Genomic DNA, 13,179 nt, shown 5'->3' with positions numbered 1-13,179 from the left:
ATAACATGGATAAACAGACCCAAGATGGCTAGTTAGGGCTGTCTGAAATCTGTTGCCCGATAAAGTGAACTTATTTAGATTTCGCAGTATACTGGGGCTCACCTACCTATATATATACTTACATATAGTAGCCTAGTATTCTTCAGTCTTTACAGTATTATCCCCGTTAGTTAGCTCATTAGTACATCTGTATATTTGCACCTTCTATTTCTCGTTTCCCTTGTATTGCGTAAGAAAGTATCGACCGAGCTAAGCATATATTGGACACATACCTCACGTATGTAGCATGTGTACTGTGTGATATGTAGTTACATGCATGAGATACTCAATCCGTTGCACTTACACGCTGTACGTTTGCCTTCTTCAGAGATATGAAGATTTTTGTCTGTCTTGCATCGTACTTGTAGTAGCTATCTTCGTATTTTCAATTTCGGAAATATCTAATGGCATAAAATCGTGTAATTGGATAGGCGCTAGCCTATAATCCATATGCCTTAAGACCATAACGCTTTGACTGAATTGATTACAAGATTGCCAACTTTTGCAGAAAATTGCCTATGCTGTACCTGATGAACATGATGGCTGTAAGATTCACTTACTATCCGATGCAACACCGAAAGATGCTGACAAAGCTCTCGCCGTATATACTTTACTAGATCAAAAAGGTAAATGAAATCAATGATGAGTTTGCACGGTATTGGCACATCAGCACACCCTTGATCATTTATACCGGGGAATATATCTACTTATAGGATGCGTATACGTGCCTATTCTTATTGGGTGCTGTGGAACATGCCCTGATATCTGTGAAGCAACAAGTCCGGAATACTGTGATGACCATGTATATGAGGAATCGAGGAAGAGGCGATCCTTAACAGCCGCGTCATTCGGTGAGAAATATTATCGTGGAGACGCATAGAGAATGCATGGATCAGTGATATTATTTCGTTTCAATGTGTGTCGCTTCTCCGCAGGTGATCAATTGGAGATTATATCCTAGGGTTACCCACGACCGTAACAGCACTTCGTCAGCCCCCCCAAAACGTTGGTCTTGAGCCCCCCACAGGGTGATAAACCGGACTTCTGGGGGGCTACGCCCTCCAGACCCCCTCAGCCTCCCCGCTTTTTGCCGCTACTTATCATCTTCATCGGGTGTACGTCCGTTGAGTCATCTTGTCACGCTCTAGCGCGCCCCGCGCGAAACATTTCTATAATTCATGATTGAATCGGTCAATATGATCGGGAATAGCATATAAATTGCTCTCAATTTTTATCCTCTCTCTGCTCACGTAAACAAATTTACCGGTAGAGCTCAGGGTGGTGTGTTGGAAAAGGTAGGACCCGTAAATAGTATTTGAACATCTTCATACTCGTTGGTATAATGACTTCATTAGGTGATGCTATCTCGTGACCTCCTATCTTCTGTCAAAAGATATTGAAATCGCCCAAACGTACCAAGACCAGTGGTTCCCAACGTGGGCGATAGCGACCCCAATGGGCGATTTTGTGAAACAATGGGTGAAAATACCAAAGGGGCCGATTGGGAAGCGACGGGGGGCGAAAATGTTGGGGCGTCCAGTGAGATATATTAAATTAATACAAACACAAAAATGCATGTAAAGACGGCTTATTCTGCATATGACGAAACAATTGGCCAAAAAAGGTCAACTCAACGGAAAGTAGACGCGGAAACCGGTTTTCGGAGCTCCTACTCGGAAAAATGACGTATATTTTTTTAGTCAGTTCACCAGCGATCAGAATTTAGTGAATAAATTTCAAATTGATATGCCCCATTTTTCGGATCCGTAAATATATTGGCGAAAATTTGTGTCGAGCTTGGTAGGGGGGCGATGAGTCGAAAAAGGTTGTGAATCACTGTACTAAACTAAACGCTAAACGCACACGATTTCAAATTTGTATTTCGTTACTTGCAAATGATGTTTCCAGCGGGATGGAATTTGTCTTGTGGGGCTCAGATCGGATAAATGGACATGACAGGAACATTCGGCGCCAGCCATTTAGGCGTCTATAGACATTTAAACATATATGTATTGCATATATATCGAAGTTTTCGGTCAGCACAAGGGCAGTGCTTTTTGGTCAAGGTCTTCTCGCTGCTGATCGTTCTGGCACACTTCTCGGAGTCGCATGTTACATGGCATATAGCTTCAAAATCTTGTTGCGTCGTGGCGCGGTATGGCCGACGCAGAAATGCCCATTTTTATGAAGCATGGGTATTTTTTTTGTGGGGGGGGGGGTACCTAATAATGTAGATTTTTGACATCAATGAATCGCGTCGTGCGCGAAAATTTTTTTGAAAAAGTTGCATAAATTTCTAAAAAAAATATCGTATGATTAATGTTATTTCACAAAATAATTTTGGGCCCCATTCGAGCTCGCCCCCCCACCAATTGGGGGTTTGGGGTCCGGCAGTTACGGTCCTGGGGTTACCATACGTCCTCCTTTAGGAGGATTTGTCCTCCTTTTTCATTATTTTGAAAATGTCCTCCGAGGACGCCTAAATGTCCTCCTTTCTGAGACTTTGTCCTCTTTTTTGTGAATTTTGGTTTAAGAAAGGGTAAGATCCGACTGAGATACAACTAAATCCGAACTGAAGTAACGCTCCGGCGGCTATTTCGGGAGTTTTATTTAGTCAACCGTCTGATAAAATTAAGAAGAGAAAAGACTGTATTTTAGGTGCTGAGCGAGATAGTTGACCTTTTTGAATAGTCATCCGCCCATGAAGTGGGAAAAATTTCTCATTTTAGCAAGACTTTCCTCCGTTATTCTAAGTTTTGAAAATTTTGACAAAGGGTCCACCTTTCCCGATTCCAAAATATGGTAACCCTATATATCCCGTTGAAGTATATTCTGTTTGACGTCAAAAGTATAGCATGGAGATAAATTACTTTCCCATTCAATCATCACGTTCAACCTTGTGACTGCACCAGTTCAGTATAAAACCTTCATTCGGTGATGGCGAATATTCGATTTTTCAGATGATGACCGAACGATCTTCTACAAACTGGCAGAAAAAACCAACGGTAGTATCCATTTGATCGATGCAAGTCTTTCCCCCGACGAAATGCTCGATGTCTTGGAAACTACTGTCACTCGTGGTAAGACTGTAGCTTATTGGTCCCACGTCGACAATGGACGTAATTTGTAATATTACTGATAATACTGATTGACATCAAAGATCAAACTGGTTGTAGTCAAGTCTATTGGCCTGCTATAACGAATATACAAACTGAAAGTACATAATATTAATAATATAGTCTCAATATATAAACATCGGTAGTAATTTGATATAATGTCAGCTACGGCGCTTGTTGAGTTCATTATTGCCATTATCGCGACTGCGGAATGCATTCCCTACTCAAAATGCTCTGTGACTTGCGGAATCGGAGTCAAAGAAAGAAGATGCTTACGCAAGGGTGTGGAAGTTTCCTCCGAAAAATGTGGATTGGGGTCTCCAACCGCTGAATGCATTCAACCAACATGTCCAGGTATCATAATGTATATTACTCGAAAAGAGATAGCTATCAGTACTTTATTTGATTTCTAATTTTGGAGGTCTTCAGGCTTCTATTCTAATTCGATACCATATCCCCCTGGATAATCTGCCGATTGACATTAAAACGCACTTTCTCTCTATAAGTTAAGTTCAGCACCAGCAGCCAAATCCACCGCTATACACAAGTAGCGTGGCAATGAGGATACAAGAGAAACGTCGATGATTGGTGTAGTGATCTTGGTCGTACTGGGACTATGCCAGAAAGCAATACGTTGCGAATACCTTCTTCCCAGAATAGAATATCAACTTTTTTAAACGATAGGAGACTATCGCATATGATTCAAGTATTTTACTGGGTCTTTTTATACGATCGATTTTATAATTTGTTGGAAATAAGTGTTGGAACTTTATCTTGGCTCCTATACTCGGCATCTGATTCGCGTCATCGGTGTGTTAATAACAGCCTAGAATTGGGCTGAGCTACAAGTCGGCAATGCGGAATCATAATGAAAGAGTATCGACCTGGTGTAAATGACCATGACATCAGATATCGCCAAATATATTTCAATATTAATAATACGGACTTCAGTATATTTTATTCATCCAGGTCATATTTAAAACAATTTTATGAATTGATAAAACAATTTTACACGGTGATTAATGACGCAAAGACGGGCCTATAGCTATATTGTGCATCTGAACTGAATGCATACGGCTGGTGACGTCGCAGTAATATAGTTGAATCTCCATACAAATTTGAAATCGATTACATGATATTTGGAACCATCCTGCATTTCAGCACCTTGCGAAGACACGAGAACTGACTGCATTTTGCTCAAAGTATTCTTTGCCAAATGCGACACGGTCAGAAATAATGGATGCCGAAAAACTTGCGGAGGATGTTGAAGCAAACTATATTGATGACGCTGGAAAATTTACCTGCTAACCTATTCACTGTTATTTTTCGAAGTGCGTAATTTAGACCCGACTACTCCTGTACGTTGCACCAGACTTGATGGATGATCACCCAGATCATTTCGCGGCGGTTTTATCCTTACAGATTCTGTGAATTTTAGCATATTACCCAAGTTCCATTTTCTTGCACTTCCTTCATGAAGTGCATTTCGCGTAAACTGCATAAATTCCATCTTTTGTGTCATGTACAGTTTGAATTCAATATTTGGTTTGTTTGCGAGGATGAATAAAATCTTTAGACACCCGTTCACGGTATAGTGCTGCAGAATCTTTGCTACAATTTTCGTGCACTGATTTGACATAACTATCAAAGGGTGATTTCTCGTATACATCCAATCTAGATATCTTCTTACGTCTAAGTTTCAAATAACGTATAAAATCGGGAGAAAAGCTGCCATTTCGAACCTCTAAGCCCCTTCCCAAATCGAATTTCTCTATGTGTTGCCGCTGCCAGTGACTTCAACATGACCGATACTACAAACTGGCAAAAATACAACCCTATAGTACAGAGGTCTCAAACTCAAATGTGCTCACGGGCCAATTTCTTGGTTTTGATGACGCCGCGGGCCGCACCACCAATAATAGGGATATTCAACGCAGAATTCCCAAGTAGGCCTTATTTGACTGGAGCTTGAAACCAGGCATTCCAGAAACATCATGAATATGTAATTTACTGTACTATTCACGCTTGACTCGGAAAAAATCATATTTTCTAATATTTGAATTAAATTGATTTTATGCCGGGCATCATTTGTTCACACAATGAGTTATAGACATCATGCGAGACGATGCATCATGGCCAATGTTCCCTCTAAGCTGCGCACGTGCGCAAATGCGCGGAGCTGACAAGGTCTCTGCGCACAAAAAATCCGAAGTGATGACCTTTTTTAGTCGTTACCCACTGTTGTCCAAGGGTCTGCGCAGTGAGTTGGTGAGTCTGGGCAGATGCGTCAAAAATTAGAGGGAGCATTGATCATGACATCGTCAAACTGTCGGGTTGTAATATTGCAGTAATATTGCAGCTATAGTGGAGCTTTGACGTGCCACAATTTTATGTGGAATATTTTAAAATCTACTGAAGATTGATCTGATATCAGAGCATTCGAGAGGTGTAGCCTAATCCGGGTTATGATTAGGGCCATTTAAAGTCATTAAAGTCATATTTTTTTCTATGCATCAGTAAGTCGTGCAATCAATTTTAACGCGAAAACCACGTCCCTATGGGGTATATTAAGAAAGTTATAAAGTCATATAAAGTCATATTTTCCTTGTTAGGTCATATTTGAGTTATAAAGTCATATTGTTGTATACTTTAAATAAAAAGTGCCAATTTAGGCGGTGAAGCAATTAAGCACCAAGAAAGTAGGGCAATTTCTGATTAAACGAAGGCAAGCTGTAAGGTTAGCCTACATCGCATTACCGTCATGAGGTCACACATTGCATTGTGTTGCTACATAATCCGTTTTACTTCTGTGCGCTGAAGTAGGACGTCAGTCAGTGGGTAGGCAGGCTAAAAAGCTCTATCTTGGTCTAGTTATATACAAATACATTTGGATTTGAATAAAACAGTATTTACGATGGGGACCACGATAATAAATAATTGAAGAATTGGTCACCGAAATATGCCTCCACTACAACAATATTTCAAACTTGATACAGAAAATGGAAAGTTGTACGTACACTATCAGAGAGGCTGATCTAAATGCCCTTGATTTCAGAAAAGATCCGCTTGAGCTCAAAAATTACATTAAGAAGCGAGTGGACAAAAACGATGTGAAACAAATTATGGAGCTACAAAGGCAAGACATTTCACCAGCGCTGTATGCAAAACTGCAGAAGTGTCAACCCACATCAGCGTCTGTGGAGCGCTCATTTTCCTTACTAAAGTCATTTAACGTCGAAATTGTCACTTTAAAGACTCTAACATTCCACATAACATGAAACTGTACTACAATTGTGGTTTAAAATAAAAATGGATGCGTATTACTGCTATGTTGTGTATGTTTTACTCGTCAGTTCCATGAGTGACGTTGGTTACATATAAAAATACACTATTTTCACATAAAGTCATATAAAGTCATATTTTCCATAGAATAAAGTCATATAATCGATTTTTTAAGGTCATATAAAAATGGCCCTAGTTATGATATAGTCGTGATAAGTAGACTATTGTTACTATGTCATTGCCAAATTCAAATTAAATCATCGTCAGATTTTGCCTTCGATTATTGTAGGAACATATCAATACCAACTTGAATATAATCATTATTCAGCCATAGTAATAGCATTGTTTCTTAACCTTAGCGATCGTATAGCCTACCCCTCGTGCTTGCAATAAGATTTCTCGTAGCCCCTGTTCATTTTCAACACAATTCCTGATTGTACCTATATTAAAATTAGAAAGCCCATACACGTAAAATCGCGCGTAGCGCGAAGACCATTTTTCAGTTGAGTAAATTGGTCAAGAAAATATTCCCCAGCATATATACGCGTAATTCCACAGTGCATCTCGTACCCCATGATGTGGTGCTCCGTACCCCGAAGGGGTCTACGAACCCTGGTTAAGAATAGAAATGTCGCCGATGAATTCATTGGTGTTATATAATAGCTGTGGAGCGTACTACTACCTTAATCGCCACCGATAATAACATGGATAAAGAGATCAGACAACACCTAGCATGTAACCAACTATACGTCACGGGGGTCACATAATACCAATGGTTCCTATACTGGCCTGATTAGATTGCCATATATACCCTACGCAACGCAAGCTACCACCTTTTGATATATTACTATTCGCCATGACAGTTTCATAGATTGTTACGTCCGTAGGATTGCCAAGTCACCGTTCCGCGTCGTAAGTCCTTCTCCGGTCTTAACGTTTGACTCGACTCAACTCGAGTCATTTTTATTAAATCACCCAGTCAATCCGAAATCGAGTAATTTTACGAAAGATCGCACAAAACCAAATCACAATATTTTCAGTCACGAATCATCAACGGGTCATGTTTTATCATCATGAACTAGAAATGTGACATAATAGCTGATCTTCTACCGCATTGTAGCTTTTAAAAGTGATGTGATATAGTGTGGTTTGTTCAGATTTCAGTGTTTTTATAGCAGTTTTAGGTTGAACTTCAAGTTCTTATATCTAAAAAAGATATGTGGCACTGGAATATATTGTCGAATACTTGAAATTCCAAAATGCCGTCGCGGGCCGCACAAAATGCTCTCGCGGGCCGCGTGTTTGAGACCTCTGCTATAGTACGTGCCAGAACAATCGTATCGGATTTGCGCGTGGGCGACTGGCGAACGACATCAGTGGTGTACCGAACATCAATAACCACACACGCGCTAAGAGCACATGTAGCACCTTGCGACGAGTGAACAATGTGACACGCCGGCGCGGGGTAATACAGGAACTGAATACCTTGAAACTCCGTCCAACGATTTATTCTCAAAAGCAGGCGAGGTCACATTGCATTACGATAGTTCCCATTGCCATGAAATGATTGAAATGTGAAAGAAAATAGCCTACATGGAAAGCTGATGGATGTATTGCAGGGGCATACCAAATACCGCACATTACAATAGTTCACATTTTAATCATTTCATGGCAATAGGAAAGAAAATAGCCTACATGGAAAGCTGATGGATGTATTGCAGGGGCATAACAAATATCGCAATGGCGCGGTTTGCTCATCTGACATCGCGACAGTAATTCCACATAGCAGCTCATCAACGGAGTGATCGAGTTTGAAGCGATCCGTCTTCTGTGCAGATCTGAAACGATAGGATAGGAAGGAACGGGGCAGACAGGATAGGAAGGAACGGGGCAGATCGCTAAATGAAATACATGGGGTTTAGCCTACAGTTACAGTCGAGGCTTCATATCAACCTATATAGCAGTGGTCGGGAACCTTTTTTGTCCGAAGAGCCATATTGGCCCTATTTTTTCCATTTTAACTCCCAAAGAGCCATACATGGATGGATGGATGGATGGACATGGATACGTGGATGGACTGTTACGTCACAATTGAAAATTAGTGACGTCATGGTAGCACTAATTTCAACTAACTACATGGAATCCGTCGAGTGCAACACATTTTCTCTGTTAAAACCCGTTCTAATCATAATGGTTACCTTATTTAAGCATGCAAAACATGAGTTACTAGAACGTAGATTCGTCGTGATTGTCCTTTTAAATGCGAGAACCCATGATCACATGCGTAGGTGGAGCCAAACATCGCCACTACTGCAGTAATATGCCTACCAATCTAAAATTTGTGATACATCAGTGACATCGGGTTAGGGGAGGCAAGTGAGGCAGTACCTCACCTGTCGTCAGGATGAGTGAACGAAAATTTTGAAACCTTCAATTACTTTTGGTATCTTCTATCGATGTTCATGAATGACACGATTTTTAACATTTTTCTCCCGAAATCACACAATTTACATATTTGTTCGTAAATAAAGCGCGAAACGCGAGGTAGACACAGACGCAGACACAGACCATTGATAACACAACTCATCGTAAATAGCTTATGATTTATTATAACTGATATTAATTTAGTCTAATTGTCCCCGTGATTCCGAAGATCTAAATACTGATCGAATTCTCAATCCTCAAAGTATTCGGCAGTTACACATAACGTTGCGCCGCACGCCTACGTCTTATTGCCGGTAGTACAGAGCTACTTAGGCCTACCAATCAAAAACATGGATAGCTAGCTACTACATTTTTTGTAATTTGAGTATGGTAATTGTGAACGTAAAAACGTCCACGGCATTTCATTTCGAGCCGTAGATTAGTAAGATATTATGTATTTGAAAACTGAGTTGTCATATGGGCGTCGCCATGTCTGCTAATCTCTTTGATCAATCAACATATTGTGCAATCCAACATTTCGAGTCGGGTACATCGAATTCGCGACTGATATTGGTCGCAGTTCGCGAGTGATATCGCAGTTTATTTCTCGCCGCAGATCAGAAAGACAATGCATATTTGAAAACTGCATTGTGATACAGGCGCCGCCATGTCTCCTCGTCTCTTTGATCAATGAATGCATCGTGCAATTCAAGACTTCGTACCGGGTACATCGAATTTATTGCGAGTGATATTGGCCGCCTGCGCGACAGCAACTTGAATTTGAGGATTTTGAAAAGGGGGTCCGAACTCTTAACCTTGAATACGTCACTGTAATAACCTCTCAAATACATTTTATACTGCCACAAGAATAATTATACTGCTCGTGCTGAAAATTTATTAACTCGTTGCTGCAATATTGAAAAATTGGGCACAAAAATAAAAAATTCGCAAAGAGCCATGTCTTATGCCCAAAAGAGCCATATATGGCTCGCGAGCCATAGGTTCCCGACCACTGCTATATAGACTCGTACTGCGTAGTCTCGCTGTCCTAGAGGCGAATGGGTGTTCATTAGAGGTCTTCAAAAATGACTTTATTAAATCGTACTACTGGCTACTTAAAATTGTTAGGTTACCTAATTTAGGCTTACACACCAAATTGGTTCAATTCCAACCAGAGCCGCAGTGCTACAGGAAAAAACGTTTCTATTTATGATATAATATATAGAAACTTTCTTCGGCTACTGCTTTCGGGCTCCCAGCTGAAAAAACGAGGAATCGATTTCATCTGCATCAAACAGCGCCGATAAATGAACACGCGGAAGACAAAGAATTGACGACAAAGAGGCTGGCTGGCAAAGCGAATGTTCCGTTGATCAGATCAGAAAAGAGCAACTTGCCATTACCGAACTTCATCAGGAGCTATGTCGGTGGTGACAGGGCAAACCTCTTTTTCCGTGGCAGAGCCGGCTAAGCCAATAACCCGAAGGAGCAGTTGCAATTCTATTTCTATCTGCACTGTAACCATAGTTAGTGTCGACGGGAAGGAGATATATATACAGAAATACAAGGATACGAAAATCCTGTAATGGAAACTTGTGGAACAGGTGATGAGGCGCGGTAGTAACAGAAAAGACAGAGACAACATAGACAATGAATGGGACAAAACGGAGCGAGAGACAGGTACAAGCACGGCGACACTTACATCTACATTCACGTATAAAAAAGACGGGACAGGCACAAGCACGAAGACAGCTACACCGACGATAAAAGTGTACAAGAAAAAGGCAGAACGAGGGACAGGCACACAAACACAATGACACCTACACATACACCAACGACGAAAGAAAAGTGAAAGATATTTACAAGACGTCGACAAGAACTATGATGACCAGGATTATTCAACCACGAGCTCAGCGACGAGAAACAACCCGTCTCATCGCCAGTAATCCTACCACAACGCTTGAAAATCATATTTCTGTCGGAAGTTGATTCAGGTTCTACGATTTTCTCATTCATAGATACCTTATTACTGGAGGAAAAAGGTTTAAGCCTGAAGGGTCGGCGCTATGCTATACAAGAACACGGATCAGTAAACGTGGTCACACTGCATAATTCCCTCTTGCTATTACCAGAGATATCTATGAATTAAAACAAGGCCCAGGTTCACCGCAATTCGTCCATGTTGATCATGAAGTAAAAATGAAAAATGAAAGTTTATGGAAAGCCGAAAGCTTAGCCGAAAAACATGTTCCAGAACCCAAGACGATGACCAACGAACCATTCACCGCACTTCGTCAGGGGTTATTGCGGTAAACGGCAGGATATCGCCTCCCCTTTTCTGTCGCTTAGCCGGCGAAGCCAATAGCCCGAAGGGCTCGTTGCGATATGCATATTGACGTCATACTGTCAAGGGTTCCACAAAAAAACGTAAGGACTGATGCAGAGAGAGGCACGTCGTCCTTTTTCGGCGAAACGTTTACTGCAGCGATTTATTGACGACCGAGCACAGCGATAACGGATCAGCGAGACAATATCGATGTATAAACACGATTATTAGCTTTTCATACCACCTTATTACCACGTCAACTACCGCACACTGTACTCGTAGTCCCGCGTCCCCTTATCCGTTTCACAGCCCACTCACTCCCAACAGACTGCATCCACACGTTAGTAGCATTAGCCGAAGCAACGACGCAGAATGCATTTCCTATAAAGCAGTCAAGAGACTCTGATTGCTGCGTTCATTGGTCACTGCCAATTATTACTCTGTAATCTCGAAATTCAATCAAAGGAGGCGGTTAATCTAGACTCCTCATCGCTATCCGATCGGCATGACGGTGTCTAGCGAAAGCCTATAACGTAGTTAAGCAGCGGTGTAGGAAGCTCAACAGTCCTCAGTTTGAATATCGACATGGTGTGAAATGACCCTGATGTCGAACAACCACGATTGCAAAGCAACAATAGCCATGCGAAACCGATGCGACCAATGTTCCCTCGAATTTTTGACGAGTCTGCGCACACTCACCAACTCACTGCGCATACCCTTGGACAACAGTGCGTAACGACCAACGACTTCGGATTTTTTTGTGCGCAACTTCGATTTTCTGTGCGCAGAGACCGTGTCAGCACTGCGCATTTGCGCAGCTTAGAGGGAACATTGGATGAGACACTTGTTATATGCGTGTGCTAGTGTACGACATGCCAACAGCCCATAACATTTTTCAACGCTGGACTTACCGTGATCAGGATCACGACAAGTATATTCTTGGATTGATCAATCTACCGGCTGACGGTAAATCCAGGATAATCGGCATTTGTACCTCGACCATGGGTTTTTGACCTTTCGTAAACTCTTGATAATAACCCCTGCTTTAGTGTGACAAGTTGGCGATATAGTTTTGTATATCTTCTGGCGCTGGTGCAAGGTGCACCCTGTGTATGGTCGGTGCATCCTACCTCCTATACGGTCACTGTGTTCAATAATTGAAGACCACAGGTCTACAATATCTGCGAAGGTGGCTTTTCCGTATTAAAGCCTTCTTTTTCATATGATATTGCGCTGTTTTGAAATCAAACATAAAACAATGAAGGGAATGGATGAAAATCAACAAGACCAGTTCTGAGGTTGCTGATGTGGGCAACTATGGAACAAGCGAGTAAATTGCTCATGTGTTCTATCACCAACTACATTGCTACGATGCGCAAAAGCACGGACGGCCAGCAGTGAACTGATGCCTTCTAGATAATAGTTTTGCCTAACTGAATAAACCCCTATTCGAACCGAACCAACGACACCGTAACATCGCTATCTGCTCGCAAAGTCTGATTTAACTGGGCATGTTGCAAACATTATATTCACGTTCGTGACCTTAAACCAGGGGTGGGCAATTGTTTTCCTCCGCGGGTCGCACTTTGCCCAGGTCTGCCTTAAACCATAACGCTATGACTGAATTGATTACACAATTGCCAACTTTTACAGAAACACTGTAAGATTAACTTATCATCCGATGCAACACCAAAAGATGCTGACAAAGCTCTCGCGGTATATACTTAACTATACCAAAAAGGTAAATGAAATCAATGATGAGTTTGCACGGTATTGGCCAGACATGGGGTAATCGCGATTAGTAATCGTAATCGATTACGACGATTACATCATTTTCAAGTAATCGTAATCGCAATCGATTACATTCGAAAAAATTCTAAAGTAATCGTAATCGTAATCGACTACTTCCCATATCTAATCGATTTCTTTGTGAAAGAACGATTACTTTTTATTCGTACAAGGATTATGACATAAACTGAACATTCGTGTACA

At 41.3% G+C, this 13,179-nt stretch overlaps 1 protein-coding gene and 1 long non-coding RNA gene across 2 annotated transcripts in view; both read right to left on the bottom strand.

Moving 5' to 3' along the window:
• LOC145455195 (uncharacterized) overlaps positions 1–13,179 on the bottom strand; it is a 102,185-nt gene that overhangs the window by 2,522 nt on the left and 86,484 nt on the right. The window lies entirely within an intron of this gene.
• LOC145455201 (uncharacterized) lies at positions 8,080–11,536 on the bottom strand. The gene is made up of 2 exons (XR_013920295.1): positions 11,432–11,536; positions 8,080–8,275 (listed from the first exon to the last, which is right to left on the bottom strand). It is a non-coding gene; the product is annotated as an uncharacterized LOC145455201 (long non-coding RNA).

This window comes from Botryllus schlosseri, chromosome 14 (genome assembly GCF_051294905.1).
Source record: "Botryllus schlosseri isolate E-star chromosome 14, Bs_hap1, whole genome shotgun sequence".
NCBI classification, from domain to species: domain Eukaryota; kingdom Metazoa; phylum Chordata; class Ascidiacea; order Stolidobranchia; family Styelidae; genus Botryllus; species Botryllus schlosseri.
The sequence above is the reverse complement of the archived record's forward strand: the minus strand, read 5'-3'. Positions and strand labels throughout refer to the sequence as shown.